Source organism: Chiloscyllium punctatum, chromosome 36 (assembly GCF_047496795.1).
Source record: "Chiloscyllium punctatum isolate Juve2018m chromosome 36, sChiPun1.3, whole genome shotgun sequence".
Lineage (NCBI taxonomy): Eukaryota > Metazoa > Chordata > Chondrichthyes > Orectolobiformes > Hemiscylliidae > Chiloscyllium > Chiloscyllium punctatum.
In genome coordinates this window covers 46835958-46854827 of record NC_092774.1, presented here as the reverse complement: position 1 = coordinate 46854827, position 18870 = coordinate 46835958, and the positions used below count along the sequence as shown (strand labels likewise).

At 47.4% G+C, this 18870-nt stretch overlaps 1 protein-coding gene across 1 annotated transcript in view; it reads right to left on the bottom strand.

Moving 5' to 3' along the window:
* The window catches only part of LOC140460460 (uncharacterized), a 34151-nt gene extending 19627 nt beyond the window's left edge, over nucleotides 1–14524 (bottom strand). The window contains exons 1-3 of the mRNA XM_072554998.1: nucleotides 14414–14524; nucleotides 10672–14092; nucleotides 4952–5063 (exon numbers count right to left, since the gene is read on the bottom strand). The gene's annotated coding sequence lies outside the window, so the exon portion shown is untranslated. The remainder of the gene's footprint in view (nucleotides 1–4951; nucleotides 5064–10671; nucleotides 14093–14413) is intronic.
* Nucleotides 14525–18870: the final 4346 nt, after the last annotated feature.

Sequence of the window (18870 nt, the reverse complement as noted above, 5' to 3'; positions counted from 1 at the left end):
ATTCACAAATTAGATATGCAACTTTCTTCTGTCATTGGCATTTCTCAGATTTGTTCACGTGATGTGGCTACTGCTGGGCCAGCACTTAATTCCCAGTCCTCATGGCCCTTGAACTGAGTGCCTTGCCATGTTACTTCAGAGGACAGTCCAAAGTCAACCACGTTGTGGATCTGGAATCACATGTGCAGAAGACAAGGACGACAGATATCCTTAGTTTCAGGACATCAACGAACCAAGAACTAAAGGAACTGCGGGTGCCGGGAATCAGAAACAAAACCAGAAAATCACTGGAAGATCCCAGCAGGTCTGGCAAACCTGATCTCTCTCCACGGTTGTTAACGTTTCGGGTCCGGTGACCTTTCTTCAGAACTGATGGTAGCTAGGAGAAAGTTGTTTTTTGTACAGAAGACTGCAGGGGGGGGGGGGGGGGGGGGGTGGGGTTCTGTGTGTGTACCAGACAAAGGTGCAAAACCTGTCCTACTCTTGGGAAATAACGCCGCTCAGGTGACTGAGGTGTCAGTGGGGGAGCACTTTGGGGCCAGCGACCATAATTCCATTCATTTTAAAATACTGATGGAAAAGGATAGACCAGATCTAAAAGCTGAAGTTCTAAATTGGAGGAAGGCTAATTTTGACAGTACTAGGCAAGAACTTTCAAAAGCTGATTGGGGACAGCATGTTCACAGGTAAAGGGACGGCTGGAAAATGCGAAGCCTTCAGAAATGACGTAACAGGAATATACTATCTCTGGACTCCTGTTAGAGTGAAAGGAAAGACTTGTAGGTATAGAGAATGCTGGATGACTAGAGAAATTGAGGATTTGGTTAAGAGAAAGAAAGCAGCATGTCAGGTAGAGACAGGACAGATTGAATGAATTGTTAGAAGATGATAAAGGCAGTGGGAGTATACTTGAGAGAAATCAGGAGGGCAAAAAGGGGACATGAGATAGCTTTGGCAAACAGGGTTAAGGGGAATCCAAAGGGTTTTTACAAATACATTAAGGACAAAAGGGTAAGTAGGGAGAGGATAGGGCTCCTCAAAGATCAGCAAGGTGGCCTTTTTGGTGGAGCTGCAGGAGATACTAAACAAATATTTTGCATCACTGTTTACAGTGCAGAATGACATAGGAGATACAGAATGTAGGGAAATAGATGGTGATAGAACTTGAAGTTCTAAATTGGGGGCAGGCTGATTTTGGATGTGTTGGCGTGGGTTTCCTCGGGGTGCTCCGGTTTCCTCCCACAGTTCAAAGATGTGCAGTTTAGGTGAATTGGCCATGCTAAATTAATCAGGGGTAAATGTAAGGCAATGGGTTTGGGTGGGTTGCTCTTCGGAGGGTCGGTGTGGACTTGTTGGGCTGAAGGGCCTGTTTCCACACTGTAAGTAATCCAATCTAATCTAAAAGTGGGAAGCCTTCAAAAATGAGATAAGGAGGGTCCACAGACAGTATATTCCTGTTCGGGTGAAAGGCAAGGCTGGTTGGCTGGTCAGTGCACTGAGTGCAGGGGTTGGGAGTCATGTTGTGGCTGTACAGGACATTGGTTAGGCCACTGTTGGAATATTGTGTGCAGTTCTGGTCTCCTTCCTACCGGAAAGAGATTGTGAAACTTGAAAGGGTTCAGAAAAGATTCACAAGAATGTTGCTAGGGTTGGAGGATTTGGGCGATAGGGAGAGGCTGAACAGGCTGGAGCTGTTTTCCCTGCAGAATTGGAGGCTGAGGGGTGACCTTTCTGAGGGTCAAGGATAGGGTAACGAGACAAAGGGGGGACGGTGGCGCACGGGGTCAGGAGGCGGGGGGAGGTGTTGCACAGCGTTGGGGGGGGGGCAGGGGATTGTGTCGCACGCTGTCTGCTGCTGTAGTCTCCTGAACGGGGAGCAGACCTTTAGAAACTCTGAGTCCCAGAGGAAAGGCATTTAAATTGATTAACCGAATAAACAATTATCCGAACGTGTCCGCCCATCATGTTCAAATCATCGTAGTTCCCCTGTGTATGGACTTCAGTAAGGCGTTTCACAAAGGTCCCCATGGGAGATTGGTGAGCAAGGTTTCTCTCATGGAATACAGGGAGAACTAGCCATTTGGATACAGAACCTGCTCAAAGTTAGAAGACAGAGGGTGGTGGTGGAGGGTTGTTTTTCAGATTGGAGGCCTGAGACCAGTGGAGTGTCACAGGATCGGTGCTTGGTCCTCTACATTTCATCATTTATATAAATGATTGGAATGTAAACATAGTTTGTAATTAGTAAGTTTGCCGATGACACCAAAATTGGATGTGTCGTGGACAGCAAAGAAGTTTTCCTCAGATCACAACGAGATGTTGATCAGATGGGCCAATGGGCTGAGGAGTGGCAGATGGAGTTTAATTTAGATAAATGTTAAGTGGGTATGGGTGGGTTACTCTTTGCAGGGATCAGTGTGGACTTGTTGGGCCACAGGGCCTGTTTTCACACTGTAGGGATTCTATTATCCTCAGTCTTTGTCCTGGTCAGGAGGTACGCTCCAATAGATTGGTGCTGCTAGCAGGGTGACCTGCCTGAAGCCAGCACACCTTGGGCCACGATTTGGGGGGTATGTTTATTTACCACCCTTTTAGTTCACGTGACATTTGGTGGCGGGGGTTTCTATAAGCCACAGCACAAAACAAACTTAAATTGGAGCAAGGAGGAGGGGTCCGGTCACAGGAATAGTGAAAGGGGTTGTGAATAGGAGGCACGAAAATAACAAAAGAGGTTGTGGGTCCAGGTGCTAAGAAGCGCGAGAAGGAGGAGAAAAGTGGGTGGGAGCCAGAAGTCTCTTGGCGTGAGAGAAGTGGGATGTTAAAAAGAACGAGAGTCTGGGAAAATGGCAGGGAAGGACTGTGGGCAAGCGACGTGGTGTTCAGACTAGTCCATTCTGCTAACTGAGTGTTTTTAAAAAAAGACACAGAAACAAGCTGCAGCGTGCAGAAGTGCGTGTGAGAGAGAGAGAAAGAGCGAGAGAGAGAAAGAAAGAGCTAGAGAGAGCGAGAAAAGAGAGAGAGAGAGAGAGAGAGAGAGAGAGAGTGAAAGAGCGCGCGCGCGCGAGAGAGAGAGAGAGAGCAAGTGAGAGAGAGAGAGAAAGAGCGACTCCGATTCTCTGCTCATTCACTGAACTTTGTTCACTCTTTGTGGTCTGGTTTGAATGCACCTTGGTTTGTTGGTTCCTAAATGTTGTCCTGTGCAATGTGTGTGTTTTTTATTCCCTGGAGCTAGAGATCTGGCGAATGCTTTGAAGTTCATTTGCATTTTGGGAACATATGGTGATTTAAACATGTATTCTACCTGTTTAAGTCTGGGACATGTATGGTTAATGTAATGCCTGTTCAAGAAACTATCAGTGATTGTGCAAAGCAGAAGTCAGCAATGAAATGTTGATTTTAAAAGTTTATTCGGAAAGCTTGGTAAAAAATTGGCTCTGTGTTGTGTTTGCACTTGGGTAAAGTTTAGTTTCAGAAATTACCGTGTTTGGAATTTCATCTTCTGGCCAGAATTAACTTCCAAATACTGTTTTAACACATGAGATTTGCTCATTGGAAAGATACTTTGATGTGAAAGAATGCCAATAATAGGAAATTTGGTATCTTGGAAACGCAATTCTCTGAACACAATTCTGATGGTATGGTCTAAAATCTGAGGAAATGCATGGAGGAATTGGAAAAGGCAAATTTAACACAGCTGGTGGGTTTTTTTTCTGTCAAAGTGTAACATTTATGTTTTTGCAGGAGGAGCAGTGATGGATGATGTAATTAAGAGTTTACACCCCCTTTGGAATCTTTAGTAAATCAATATTAACTAACCCATTCTGTGTAGCGTGGAATGGATGGATATTTTCTTCAGAAATTTTGGGTCGACATGTGATGCTATTTCAATGCTACTGTGTAAAGCAATTGTGGAGAGAGAACTGGAGGATGAAAAAAACATACAAAAATTAAGGAAGTATTCAATTGGGCAATGATGCAGGAAATTAAAATCTTAAGAAATCAGCAGTGGTTGGTAAAGGGAGCCGGTGGGTCACAGAAAAAAAAAGGGGAGTGAGTTTTGTGTGCATTAGCGACAGGCATTTCACCAAGAACTGTCCCAATAAGAAATCAGAAAACATTTGGTTCCTACATCAAGGTATGCAAGGACAAGGATTTCAACAGGCACACAGTAAGCTCCAGCCAGTTGCCAATAGCAACGGATAGTAATATGGGGCAACATTAGCATTCCACCAGAAATGAAAAGTTACTGTTAAAGGCGCAATTTAAAAACTGCAGTAGCTGTGTAAAGAATTATAGCGGGCTAGCCGGACTCCTGCATGTCCTTACCAAAGGAGGGGCAGGCTAGCTCAGAGAAGGTTGAGTGGGGAGCTGAGAACGAGGGGTCAACATCAAACAGACACTGGCCTCCACATCAGCATGAGCACCGAAAAGGCACTTTCACCTCTTTCGCAGTGAAAGCGACGGCAATCAATCTAGAGATAGTGTCACAGAGACAAGGTGGGACACTACTCAGGTAAAATGGATCCAGTCACCCGGGGACAACATTCGAGCCATCCAAATATACTCCCCCAAAACAGTACAGTCCAGTTACCGGAGGCTGGCAAACCGCCAGCTATTACCGTTCAGGAAGCCGCGCTGTTGCCCGAAAACAAGCACGCGGAAGTGGTCAAAGACAACGGGGAGCAAGCTACTTCTCAGCCCATTGGCCCATCTGATCAAGATTCTGTTGTAATCTGAGGTAATATTTTAGCCATTTAATAACTATGGCTCACATTTGCAACCATATCTCATAATCTAACCCCGGGAGTCAAGGCATCACTTTAGTAAACCTGCTCTGTGCTTCCTCTCAAGCCAATACAGACTATTCTTCCTCAGGAGTACCACCAGAACTCCTGGTGTGGTCCAACGAAGGATATGGAAGATCTTGGCACTTGTTCAGTTACACCCATACCTGAATTTTTAAGGCCTTTTCTCTTCCTGATAGAAGACGAGCCACACTGTCAGATCTTGATGTAGTTTTTGATTCGACTTTCCTGTGTGCAAATCCTCCTCATTCCAATATCCTGTAAAAGGTGTTTACAAAAACAATCCCATCATTGCCAGTCCAGGGTAGAAATTGTACAAAAAAACCCATACATTTCTCTTGGTTTGAGTTTGCTGTGTGTAAACATTCCTCTATCAGTCAAAATACACCCTGCTGCAACTTGCCCCCTTGAAAGATGGCCGCCACCCACCATAATCAGTACAACATTGCCCCCGACAAATATGGCGGCGGCAACCGCGGGGCCCGTCGCCTCTTCGGGGCCCGCAGCTTTTTTCCCTTCACCTGCAAACCAGGGACCGGGAGCTTCCAGTCCGAGTCGGGGACCTCCACCGAGTGTTGGCGAAGCCTCCCGGTCTGCACTCTCTCCGTTTCTTTCCTTCCCGACCTTGCAACATTACCCTCCTCCAGCGCTCAGCCCGGACCACAGGCGCAGCGGCAGGGCGCTTGCGCGGACGCACGGTGATGGCGGGAAGGTCACGTGACGACACCTCAGTACACGTGATATGAACCAAGCCCCGCCTTCCATTCACTGCGATTGGCGGGAGGACGTCCCCCGCCCCTTCACCCTCTATAGGCTACAATGTGCTGTCAATCAGCCAAGGCTCTCCTCTGTCAGTTGGCTCAATGCTGCTGGAAAGTCAGGGCTGGACGTGGTCAAGGTTTGCAGTGTCATGAAAGGCAATATTAAACAAATTTAGCTTAAGTCTTTCATCTTTTAGAATGCTTTGGAGATGCTGGTGTTGGACTGGGGTGGACAAAGTTAAAAATCACACACTGTAGGGAATCTAATCTGAAAAAAAAGGTTCATTTGGATGCAGTAGCTTTTGGAGCACTGTCCCTTCATGAGATGGTTGTGGAGCAGGACACAGAATTTATTTTTTTTTTTTTTTTTTTTTTTTTTTTTCTTTTTCTTTTTTTTTTTTTTTTTTTTTTTTTTCTCTTTTTTTTTTTTTTTTTTTTTATTTTTTTTTTTCCCCAGCACCCATGGTGTGTGTGTGCAGGTGTGAGACACAGTGAAAGACACAAAGTGCACAAATCTTTATTCAATTTCCACCACCAGGAAGATATGAAAAACACCCCTGGACACAGAATTTATAGCAAAAGGTTACAGCTGAAATATATTAAACAAAATTAGATGAAGTCTTTCATCTTTTGGAATGGGTGTGCCAGCTTCGGTTCGTGAATATCTAAGTCACAGAACTCCTTTTAAGTCACTCTCAAATAACTTCTGGATTTCTAACAAAAAGGTGTCATCTCAGCTCAAACAATGCTTTAAAGATGTGAGGTTAAAGTCTGAATCCCAATTTTGAGTCAGACTGGTTCTATTTCTAAAGTGGGATTTACAGAATCTTGCGTGGAATAATGGTAGGTTATGCATTTTTGGGCAAAAATAGACAATAGACAATAGATGCAGGAGTAGGCCATTCAGCCCTTCGAGCCTGCACCGCCATTCAATATGATCATGGCTGATCATTCCCAATCAGTATCCTGTTCCAGCCTTTCCGCAAATACAGATCCTGCCAATGCTGGACCGACAGATGGATGTGGCCAAGCTTTGACATAATATCATAGGACCTCGACAGTGTGGAAAGAGTCCATTTGGCCCACAAGCCGACATCGATGATCATCCCACCCAACTAGAGAGATAAGGCTTTTCTCATTGGTGCAAAGAAGGGTGACAGGCGATTTGCTAGAGGTGTACAAAATGATGAGAGGCATAGCTAGAGTGAACAGATCGGGCGGAAATGTCTATCATGGGGGTGGCATAACTTTAAGGTGATTGGAGGTAGGTTTGGTGGAGATGTCAAGGGCTGGTTCTTTACACAGAGAGTGGTGGGTGTGTGGAATGCACTTCCATTGATAGTAGTAGAGTCAGGTACATTCGTGACATTTAAGCAACTCTTTGGTAGGCACATGGAGCATAGTAAAACAAAGGGTATATTGGATAGTTTGGATCTTAGAGTAAGGTAAAAGATCAGCTGAACATCAAGGGCAGAAGGGGGCTGTACTGTTCTATGTTCTAACTCACCCCACCCCCCCACCAACCCTGTAAACCTGCATTTCCCAAGGCTAATCCACCGTGTTTACACATCCCAGGACACTATGGGTAATTTAGCATGCCCAATCCACCCAAACCTGCACATTTTTGGAGTGTGGGAGGAATCCAGAGCAGGCAGGCAAAAACACACACACACACACACACACAGGGGGCATGTGCAGACATCCACGCAGACAGTCTGAAGCTCGAATTGAACCCATGTCTCTGGCACCAAGAGGCAATACTGCGAACTACTGCGTCACCCCAATAGGGTTAGGAAGTACAGGAGTTACAGTCGGGAACAGCAACATCAAAGTCTATCGGAATCATTGAACTCATTAGGAAATTGACACTAGCTCTTTGAGTGTGGTAGGACTTTTAATCACATTCAGCCAATCACTATTTCACACGGGGATGAACTCCTCTTATCTCCTCATCCGAAATACAATCAGACAGAGCCAGCGTGACTTCTTGAAGGGGAAATCATATTTATGAATTTACGAGAATTCTTTGAGGAGGTACTAAGCATAATAGCGAAAGATAATAAGCATAATATATTTGGATTTAGGAAAGGTGTTTGATAAGGGCCAAATATCAGGTGATTCTGTTAAAAAGGATACATGGCAGTTGGATGGACCATATTAGCATAGTCAGTGAATTAATTGATCAATAGAAGATAGAGATATGGGAGAAGGATGGCATTTGCAATATGGTAACTTGTAATCCATGGTGTGCCTTACAGTTCAGCGTCAGGGCCACAGTTATTTACTGTATATTCATGATTTTGGTGAAGAAAATATATGTTCTGCAACCACTTTTGTGGATGACACAAAAATAGGTGGGAAAAGAAGTGCTAAGGTTGACAGAGAGTCTGCAAAAGTGTATACAGTAGACAGGTTAAATAAGTTTGTAACAACTATGCAGATGTGGGCGGCACGGTGGCACAGTGGTTAGCACTGCTGCCTCGCAGCGCCGGAGACCCGGGTTCAATTCCCGCCTCAGGCGACTGACTGCGTGGAGTTTGCACGTTCTCCCCGTGTCTGCGTGGGTTTCCTCCGGGTGCTCCGGTTTCCTCCCACAGTCCAAAGATGTGCAGGTCAGGTGAATTGGCCATGCTAAATTGCCCGTAGTGTTAGGTAAGGGGTAGATGTAGATGTAGGGGTATGGGTGGGTTACGCTTCGGCGGGGCGGTGTGGACTTGTTGGGCCGGAGGGCCTGTTTCCACACTGTAAGTAATCTAAAAAAAGATGGAATATACAAAACTGTGAGTTTACACGCTTTGGGAGAATAGAGGGGCTAAATATTATTTAAGTGGGAAAGGAATACAGAAAGCTGAAGTTCAGAGGGATTTAGGGGTGATTCCGTATAAATCACAGCAAGTTAATACATATTTAACAGAAAATAGAGAAGACAAAGGAAATGACATTATCTAGAGATCGCGGATGCACCAGTAATAATCTTCCAAGTATCATAGAGTCATAGAGATGGACAGCACGGAAACAAACCCTTCATCCAACTTGTCCGTGCCGACCAGATATCCTAAACTAATCTAGTACCATTAGCCAGCACTTGGCCAATATCCCTCTGAACTCTTTCCTATTCATATGCCCATCCAGATGCCTTTTAAATGCTGCAATTGTACCAGCCTCCACCACTTCCTCTGGCAGCTCATCCCATACACCAACCACCCTCTGCGTGAAAATGTTGCCCCTTAGGTCTCTTTCCACCCCTCACACTAAACATTTGCCCTCTAGTTCTGGACTCCCCGACCCCAGGGAGAAGACATTGCCTATTTATCCTATCAATGCCCCTCAATTTTGTAAACCTCTATAAGGTCACCCCTCAGCCTCCAACGCTCCAGGGTAAACAGCCCCAGCCTGTTCAGCTTCTCCCTGTAGCTCAAATCCTCCAACGCTGGCAATATCCTTGTAAATCTTTTCCAAACCGTTTCAAGTTTCACAACATTTTTCTGATAGGAAGGAGACCAGAATTGCCTTAGACTCAGGAAAAACCCCAGAGAATTAGAATGAAGTATAAAATAGGAAAGCTAGATAACAGTAACAAAGCACAAATTATACCACAGTTTGAATACCATGAAGAGTTCTTGCCCAGTTATCTAAGGAAAGATATTTTGGCATTGGAGACTGTTCAGAGACAAATCACTAGTTAAGTAGGATATTCTGTTTTGAACTGTCTTCCACTATTCAATGAGATCATGGCTGATCTGATAATCCTCAACTCCACGATCCTGGTTTTTTGTCAAAACATCTGATTCCCTTTCTGATTAAATCAGTCAATCGCAGCCTTCAATATTCTCAATGACCCAGCTTCCACCCCCCTCTGCAGTAAACATGTTTATAGATTCACAATTCTCTGAGAGAAGAGATTCCTCCTCATCTTGGTCCTAATTCAGATATGCTGCAATAATGCCCTCTCACCCACAAGGGAATCAACCTGTCCACATCTACCCTTTGTCATTCATAACTGGTGGCACAATGGTTCAGTGGTTAGCACTGCTGCCTAACAGCACCACGGATGCAGGTTCAATTCCAGTCCTTGGGCACCTGTCTGTTTGGAGTTTGCACATTCTCCCCGTATTGGTGTGGGTTTCTTCAGGTGTTCTGATGTCTTCCCACAACTCAAAATGTGCAGGTTAGGTGGATTGGCCATGAGATATTGCTTGTATTGCCAGACTTGGGGAATACAGGGTTATAGGGTATGGGTGAGTTGCTCTTCAGAAGGTCAGTGTGCACTTGATGGGCTGAATGGCCTGCTTCCACACTGTAGGGATTCTATGATTAATCTCATGATGAATCACCCACCTTTTTACATGCCTTAACAATTACACAATCAAGGGTGTAAAATCTGGAATTAAGGGCATAATGATGACCATGAATCCATTGTAGATTGTTGGGGGAAAAAAAAACATCTGGCTCATTAATGTCCTTTAGAGGAGGAAACTGCCATCCTTACCTTGTCTGGCCTACATGTGACTCCAGACTCACAACCATGTAGTTGGCTCCTAACTGCCCTCTGGGCAATTAGGGATGGGCAATAAATGCTGGGCATGGCCAGCGATACCTTCTTCCCATGAATAAATAAAAAAAACCTCATTTTATCTTGACTTGTTCTCTGTCCTACAATATAGCTATTTAATTACACGCATAGGGTGCTTTCTAAGAGTCTTAATTTTGTTTGTCGACATTCTTAAAATGCTCCAAATAGTAAAGTCACAGCCACTTGGTTGAAAGAGGGTCATCTAAGGGGAAACCCGAGGACTGGGACAATTCACCAATCGTGCTGTTCTTCAAAACAAAGGAAATGTACAGCCAGGCAGTTCCATTCTGGTTAGTTAATCCAAGGAAATCCACTACAACTGATGTGCTCTTTGTTGCAACTATATTACAACACCACTTATGCTCTCTTGTAATAAAATACCCATGATCTCATACCTTAATGGTAGCTTATTCACCGCCTTTACACAAAAACATTTTGATTGATTTTATATGCTTGATATGGTTTTTAAAATTTTAGAAGGTTGAGAAAATTTCTCTCATCACCATTTTCTTACCATATATCAGCACCTCACCTTGTCTCCTTCAGATTGGCATCAGACATCCTCAGCCTCAGCTGGGCGAGTTGTAAAGTGTTCTGAGGAAAGGTCACTGGACCTGAAAAGTTAACTCCTTATTTCTCTCCACACAGGCTGCCAGCCCCTGCTCAGCTTCTCCATCAATTTCTCTTTTCGTTTCTGATTTCCAGCATCCGCAGTGACTTCAGGTTCTCAAGTCAGGATATCTGTTGCTAAAGATTTGTAGTGGTTCCAGTGACGGGCATATTGCGGGTCTTCATATGTCCTGGGCGAAGGACTTCTACCTTTGATGCCCCACGAAATGAACGAGGCCGCTGTTCTGTTAGAAACACTTTCCTCTTGTTCCCATTACAAATTCAAAGTTAAAAATCACACAACACCCGGTTATTAGCCCAACAGGTTTATTCGGAAGCACTAGCTTTCGGAGCGCTGCTCCTTCATCAGGCGGCTGTGGACCGTAAGATCATAAAGCATAGAAATTATTGCCAAAGATTACAGTGCGATGCAACTGAAATGATATATCGAACAAACCTAACAACAATGTTTTCCTATGTACAGGGTGAAAGCCAGTGTGAATTCCCAACCTCAGTGTGGACTCCGACTCCTGTCCTCAAAGTAAAGCCCAGAGCAGTCTAGTTTGGAAAGACTTATTCCGAACTCATATTTCTCTATTTTTCTAAATTATTGCTGGACGTTTTTAAAAAAATTTCTTTTTTTCCTGAAGCCTTTATACTTAAGTATCTGTACTGAGATACCTTGGTACCCAAGATGGCGCCGTAAGTGACCACTAGTAAACTTTTCACTTTACTGCCGTGGGTAAAGGTGACAACAAAGTTAATTCAATTAAATTCGTCCTCTCTGGCCCGGCTGCACTCTTGCGATCGATCTCTTTGAGGCTGGTCTTAACCTCTTCCTCCTTGATGGGTCGCACCAACTCCCTGTCATCCACTTTTACAGAACGTTCCTTGAATATTTCGCGATCAGCTTTGTGATGGACAGTTTTGCGGTAAATTCGTTTTCCAAGTCCTCTAATGAGAGAGGGAAGAGAGTAAGTAGCAGAGCCCCCATCATTTGTCGGGCTGATTGCTGTCTGTTGTGTGGAGTAATTGCGTTTCACAGAACTGGGCCTTTTTGGTTGCCCATCACTTCTTCGCACTATTATTCTTCATTGATCCACATCCTCTTCTTTCCTTCTGTTCCTCGGACCTTTTCTTCCTTTGTTCTTCTGGTCTTGTTTTCTTCCTTCCATCCGAGGCGTGGGTAAAACCAAGTTACAGCATGCAGATAGCAGGGCTTGGAAACTGCAGCTGCAAGACAGACAGGGTTGATCTCCCAGGGTTGCGTGAAAGAGAAGCTGCCTCCAATTAGAATCATAGTACCCCTACAGTGTGGAAACAGGCCTTTTGGCCCATTGAGTCCACACTGACCCTCTGAAAAGCAGACCATTCCCCCCTCCAGTCTCTCCCTGTAACCTGGTAAAAACAATGACTGCAGATGCTGGAAACCAGATTCTGGATTAGTGGTGCTGGAAGAGCATAGCAGTTCAGGCAGCATCCAAGTAGCTTTGAAACCTCCCCACCCCTTTCCGCCTTCTGCAAAGACCGTTTCCTCCGCGACTACCTGGTCAGGTCCACGCCCCCAAACAACCCACCTTCCAATCCTGGCACTTTCCCCTGCCACTGCAGGAACTGTAAAACCTGCGCCCACACCTCCTCCCTCACCTCTATCCAAGGCCCTAAAGGAGCCTTCCACATCCATCAAAGTTTTACTTGCACATCCACTAAAATCATTTATTGTATCCGTTGCACCCGATGCGGTCTCCTCTACATTGGGGAGACTGGACGCCTCCTAGCAGAGCGCTTGAGGGAACATCTCTGGGACACCCGCACCAATCAACCATACCGCCCCGTGGCCCAACATTTCAACTCCCCCTCCCACTCTGCCGAGGACATGGACGTCCTGGGCATCCTTCACCGCCACTCCCTCACTACCAGATGCCTGGAGGAAGAACGCCTCATCTTCCGCCTCAACCCCAGGGCATCAATGTGGACTTCAACAGTTTCCTCATTTCCCCTTCCCCCACCTCACCCTAGTTCTAAACTTCCAGCTCAGTAACTGTCCCCATAACTTGTCCGGACTTGTCCTACCTCCCTATCTTCTTTTCCACCTATCCACTCCACCATCTCCTCCTTGACCCATCACCTTCATCCCTCCCCCACTCACCCATTGTACTCTATGCTACTTTCTCCCCACCCCTACCCTCCTCTAGCTTATCTCTCCATGCTTCAGGCTCACTGCCTTTATTCCTGATGAAGGGCTTTTGCCCGAAACGTTGATTTCGAAGCTACTTGGATGCTGCCTGAACTGCTGTGCTCTTCCAGCACCACTAATCCAGAATCTCCCTGTAACCTTACAATTCCTATGACTAATCCATCCAGCCTGCATATCCCTGGACAGTGTGGGCAATTTAGCAATACCCGATGAAGGGCTCTTGCCCAAAACATTGATTCTCCTGCTCCTCGGATGTTGCCTGACCTGCTGTGCTTTGCCAGCACAACACTCTCGATGGCAATTTAGCATGGCTAATCCACCCTGACCTGTATATCTTTGGACTGTGGGAGGAAACTGGAGTGCCCAGAGGAAACCCACACAGACATGGGGAGAATGTGCAAACTCCACACAGACAGTCACCCAACGGTGGAATTGAACCCGGGTCCCTGCTGCTGTGAGGCAGCATTGCTAGCCACTGAGTGGCCGAATTAATTAGTTACCCTTGTTAAAGAACTGTAACATGCAGTGTGACTATATAACTTTATAAGGCAAAAGTGAGGACTGCAGCTGCTGGAGATTCAGGTCGAGCTGTGGTGCTGGAAAAGCACAGCAAGTCAGGCAGTATCAGAGGAGCAGGAAAATCAACATTTCAGGCAGGAGCCCTTCATCAGGAATCATGAAGGGCTCCTACCCGAAACATCGATTTTTCTGCTCCTCGGATACTGCCTGGCCTGCTGTGCTTTTCCAGCACCACTCTAATCTTGAAAGAAACAGACTGGATTGTTATCCAGAGAGGCAAGTCAGTTTCAATGGCCCTTCCGGCACATTTGTTTAATTCTGATAAATTAACCCCTGGAATCAAGATGCCAGTTTGGTAAATCTCTTCTAGGTTTCCTCAGAGGCCAACATAATTTCTTCTTTTCCCCCTTTTCTCAGGTGTAGGGCACAGAATTGAGCAGGGGTGGCCGAAGGCAGGAATTTTAACTTCTTGCTGCTTTTCAACTTAGAGCCATTTCTGAGGCTCACAGGCAGAACACACCAACCTTGTTCCTCCCCAAGTCAAATACCAAGGACTTCCAGATCCCAGATGACTCCAAAGGCTCAGTCGGATCCTGACTGGCTGTTTGATTGCTCTGATTTTTAAATCCTGCAAAAGGAGATCAGAAAAGAAAAAAAAATGCATCACTTTCAGCGCACAGAAGAAATTCAGAAGAGACTAAGTTTCCTCTTGGATTGAGTTGACAAGGTGCAAGTCCTCCCCTTTTCTACAACCTGGTGGAAGGACGACTGCGCATGCGCCCTGCAGCATCTCGCTTCCAGGAAAGATGGCGGCGACAACCCGGGCCCGCTGCCGCCTGGCTCCGCTGCCACTCGCCCGTTTGCTGCCAACGAGGGACTCAGAGTCTTCTGGCTCTTCGTTCCGGTCTGCCAGCCTGTGTACCGGGTAGATCTGAAACCTCCCGTTTACCTGCTCTCCGATGTTTCTCCTCTTCCGCCGTTAACGTTTCCCGCTCGCTCCGGTCCCCGAGGCCGCGCGCCTGCGCGGTCTGGCGGCACCAGCGCGCTGAGCCCGCCCCACTCGCCGTTCACTCTGATTGGTCGGAGGCCCAGAGGCCGCTCTCCGCTATTGGCTAGGCGGTGCCATCAATCAGCGTGGCCCCATTGTGAGGTGAGTGGCCGTTCAGCCCTGTGTGGCCTGTACTGTCTCCCTCTCTGCTGCACGAGGATGGGCATCATTCACAGACAATGGACATTGTCACAGACCACGGGGGAAAGTGGCCACTCAGCCCTTTGTGGCCTGTACTGTCTCCTGTCCTCCTGCCCTGGGAAGGGCATCATAGAGAGGCAAAAGTGCAATGTCTTCGAGGAGAAAGTGAGGACGGCAGATGCTGGAGATCAGAGCTGAAAATGTATTGCTGGAAAAGCGCAGCATCCGAAAGTGCAATGTCACAAGGGATGGTAGCCATTCAGCCCTGTGTGGCCTGTGCGCTCTCCCTCTCTGCTGCCCTGGGATGGGCATCATTCACAGACAATGGTACAGTGTCACAGAGGACAGGGGAACGTGCCATTCAGTCCTGTGTGGCCTGTGATCTCTCCCTTTCTGCTGCCCTGGGATGGGCATCATTCACAGACAATGTTACAGTGCATCAGAGCACAGGGGAAGGTGGCCATTCAGCCCTTTGTAGCCTGTACGCTCTTCCATTCTGTTGCGCTGGGAATGGGTATCGTTCATAGACAATGGTACAATGTCACAGAGCTCAGGGGAAGGTGGCCATTCAGCCCATTGTGGCCTGTACTGTCTCCCTCTCTGCTGCTGTGCTGGGATAGGCATCATTCACAGACAATAGTACAATATCACAGAGCACAGGGGAAGGTGGCCATTCAGTTCTTTGTGACCTGTTCTGTCCCTCTCTGCTGTGCTGGGAATGGGTATCCTTCATAGACAATGGTACAATGTCACAGAGCTCAGGGGAAAGTGGGCACTCAGCCCTTTGTGTCCTATATTCTCTCCTGTTCTGCCCTGGGAAGGGCATCATTGAGAGGCAAAAAGTACAATATCACAGAGCACAGGGGAAGGTGGCCATTCAGCCCATTGTGGCCTGTACTGTCTCCCTCTCTGCTGCACTCGGTTGTGCATCATTCACAGACAATAGTACAATATCACAGAGCACAGGGGAAGGTGGCCATTCAGTTCTTTGTGACCTGTTCTCTCCCTCTCTGCTGCCCTGCCAAGTGCACCAGTCACAGGCAATGGTACGATGTACATTGTCACAGAGCACAGGTGAAAGTGGCCACTCAGCCCTTTGTGATCTGTACTTTCTTCGTATCTTCTGTTCTGGGAAGGGCATCATTCACAGACAATGTTGCAGTGACACAGAGCACAGGGGAAGGTGGCCGCTCAGCCCCGTGTGGCCCATTCTCTCTCTGTATCTGCTGTACTGAGATGGATATAGTTCACAGAGAATGTTACAGTGTGCAGTGACACAGAGCACAGGGATAGGTGGCCATTCAGCCCTTGGTGGCTGTACTGTCTCCCTATCTGCTGCACTGGGATGGGCATCATTCACAGGCAATGGTGCAATATCACCGAGCACAGGGGAAGGTGGCCATTTAGCCATTTATGGCCTGTATTCTCTCCCTCTCTGTTGCCAAGGGAAGGATGTCATTCACAGACAATGATGCAATGTGCAGTGTCGCAGAGCACATGGGAAGGTGGTCATTCAGCCCTTTGTGGCCAGTACTCTCTCCATCTCTGCTGTACTGGGATGGGCATCATGCACAGAAAATGTTGCAGTATCACAGCGCACAGGGAAAGGTGGCCATTCAGCCCTTTGTGGCCTGTACTCTGTCCCTCTCTGCTGCCCTGGGAAGGGCATCAGTCACAGGCAATGGTGCCATGGACATTGTCACAGAGCACAGGTGAAGGTGGCCATTCAGCCCTTTGTGATCTGTACTTTCTCCGTATCTTCTGTTCTGGGAAGGGCATCATTCACAGACAATGTTGCAGTGACACAGAGCAGGAGGAAGATGGCCATTCAGCCCTTCGTGACCTGTACTCTCTATTTGCTGCCTTCCGAACGGCATCATTCACAGACAATTTGCAATGTCACAGAGCACAATGGATGGTATCCATTCAACCTGTGTGGCCCGTACTCTGTCCTTCTCCGCTGCCCTGGGATGGGCATCATTCACAGTCAATAGTACAGTGTGCAGTGTCACAGAGCACAGGGGAAGGTGGCCATTCAGCCCTGTGTGACCCATCTTCTCTCTCTGTGTCCGCTGCACTGGGATAGGAATCATTTCAGCAACAAATTCCACCCCAAACTTAAATTCACCTGGACCATCTCTGACACCTCCCTCCCCTTCCTGGACCTCTCCTCTCCATTAATGATGACCGACTTGACACTGACGTTTTTTACCAACCCACCGACTCCCATAGCTACCTGGACTACATCTCTTCCCACCCTACCTCCTGCAAAAATGCCATCCGGTATTCCCAATTCCTCTGCCTCCACCGTTTCTGCTCCCAGGAGGTCCAGTTCCACCACAGAACACACCAGATGGCCTCCTTGAGAGATCACAGTTTTCCTTCTCACGTGGTTGAAGATGCCCTCCAGCGCACCTGATCTACATCCCACACCTCCGCCCTCAAACTCCACCCCTCCAACTGTAACAAGGACAGAACCCCCCCTGTCCACCCTACCAACCTTCGCATAAACCACATCGTCCGCCGACATTTCCACCACCTCCAAACGGACCCCACCACCAGAGATATATTTCCCTCCCCACCCCTTTCTGCTTTCTGCAAAGACCGTTCCCTCTGTGACTACCTGGTCAGGTCCTCATCCCCCAACAAACCACCCTCCTGACCTGGCACCCTCCTCTGCCACCACAGGAATTGCAAAACCTGCGCCCACACCTCCTTCCTCCCCACCATCCAAGGTCCCAAAGGAGCCTTCCACATCCATTAAAGTTTCACCTGCACATCCACCAATGTCATTTATTGTATCCGTTATTCCCGATGCGGTCTCCTCTACATTGGGGAGACTGGACGCCTCCTAGCAGAGCGCTTCAGGGAACATCTCCAGGACATCTGCACCAATCAACCTCATCGCCCCATGGCCAAACATTTCAACTCATCCTCCCAGTCTGCCGAAGACATGCAGGTCCTGGGCCTCCCTCACCACCCGACACCTGGAGGAAGAATGCCACATCTTCCGCCTCGGAACACTTCAACCCCAGGACATCAATGTGGACTTCCTCATTTCCCCTCCCCCCACCTCACTCCAGCTCCAACCTTCCAGCTCAGCACCACCCTCATGAATTGTCCTACCTGCCTATCTCCCTTCCCACCTATCCACTCCACCCTCCCCTCTGACCTATCACCTCCATCCCCACCCCCATCCACCTATTGTACTCTTTGGTACCTTCTACCCAGCCCCACACCCCCCATTTATCTCTTCCACCCTGGAGGCTTCCTGCCTCTATTCCAGATGAAGGGCTTTTGCCCGAAAGGTCGATTTTCCTGCTCCTCGGATGCTGCCTGACGTGCTGTGCTTTTCCAGCACCACTCTGATCTAGACTCTGGGAATTATTCCCAGACAATGGTATAATGTGCAATGTCTCAGAGCACAGGGGAAGGTACCAATCAGCCGTTTATGATTTGTATTCTCCCCGTCTCTACTACCGAGATGAGCATCATTCACAGACAGTGGTGCAATGTGCATTGTCACAGAGCGCAGGGGAAGTAGCCATTCAGCCCAGTGTGGTTCGCACTGTCTCCATCTCTGCTACCCTGAGATGGCCATCTTTCGTGGACAGTGTCACAGAACACAGGGGTAAGTGGCCATTCAGCTATTTGAGACCTGTACTGTCTCCCTCTCTGCTGCACGAGGATTAGGCATCATTCACAGGCAATGGTGCAATATCACAGAGTGCAGGGGAAGGTGGCTATTCAGCCCTTTGTGGCTTGTATTCTCTCCCTCTCTGCTGCTCTGGGAACAGCATCATTCACAGGCAATATTGTAATGTACAATGTCACAGAGCACAGTGGAAGTGGCCATTCAGCCCTGTGGGTCCCATTGTGATCCCCTATCTGCTACACTACAATGGACATCATTTTTGACATTGTGCATTGTGACAGAGCACAGGGGAAAGTGGCCACTCAGCCCTTTGTGGCCTGTACTGTCTCTGTCTCTGCTGCGCTGGGACGGGAATCATTCACAGACAATTTGCATTGTCACAGAGCACAGGAGAAAGTGGCTGCTCAGCCCTTTGTGGCCTGTACCCTATCCCATTCTGCTGCCCTGGGAAGAGCATCATTGAGAGGCAAATGTGCAATGTCACAGAACATGAGGAAGATGGCCATTCAGCCCTTTGTGGCCTGTACTGTCTTCCTATCTGTTGCTCTCGGGATGGCATCAT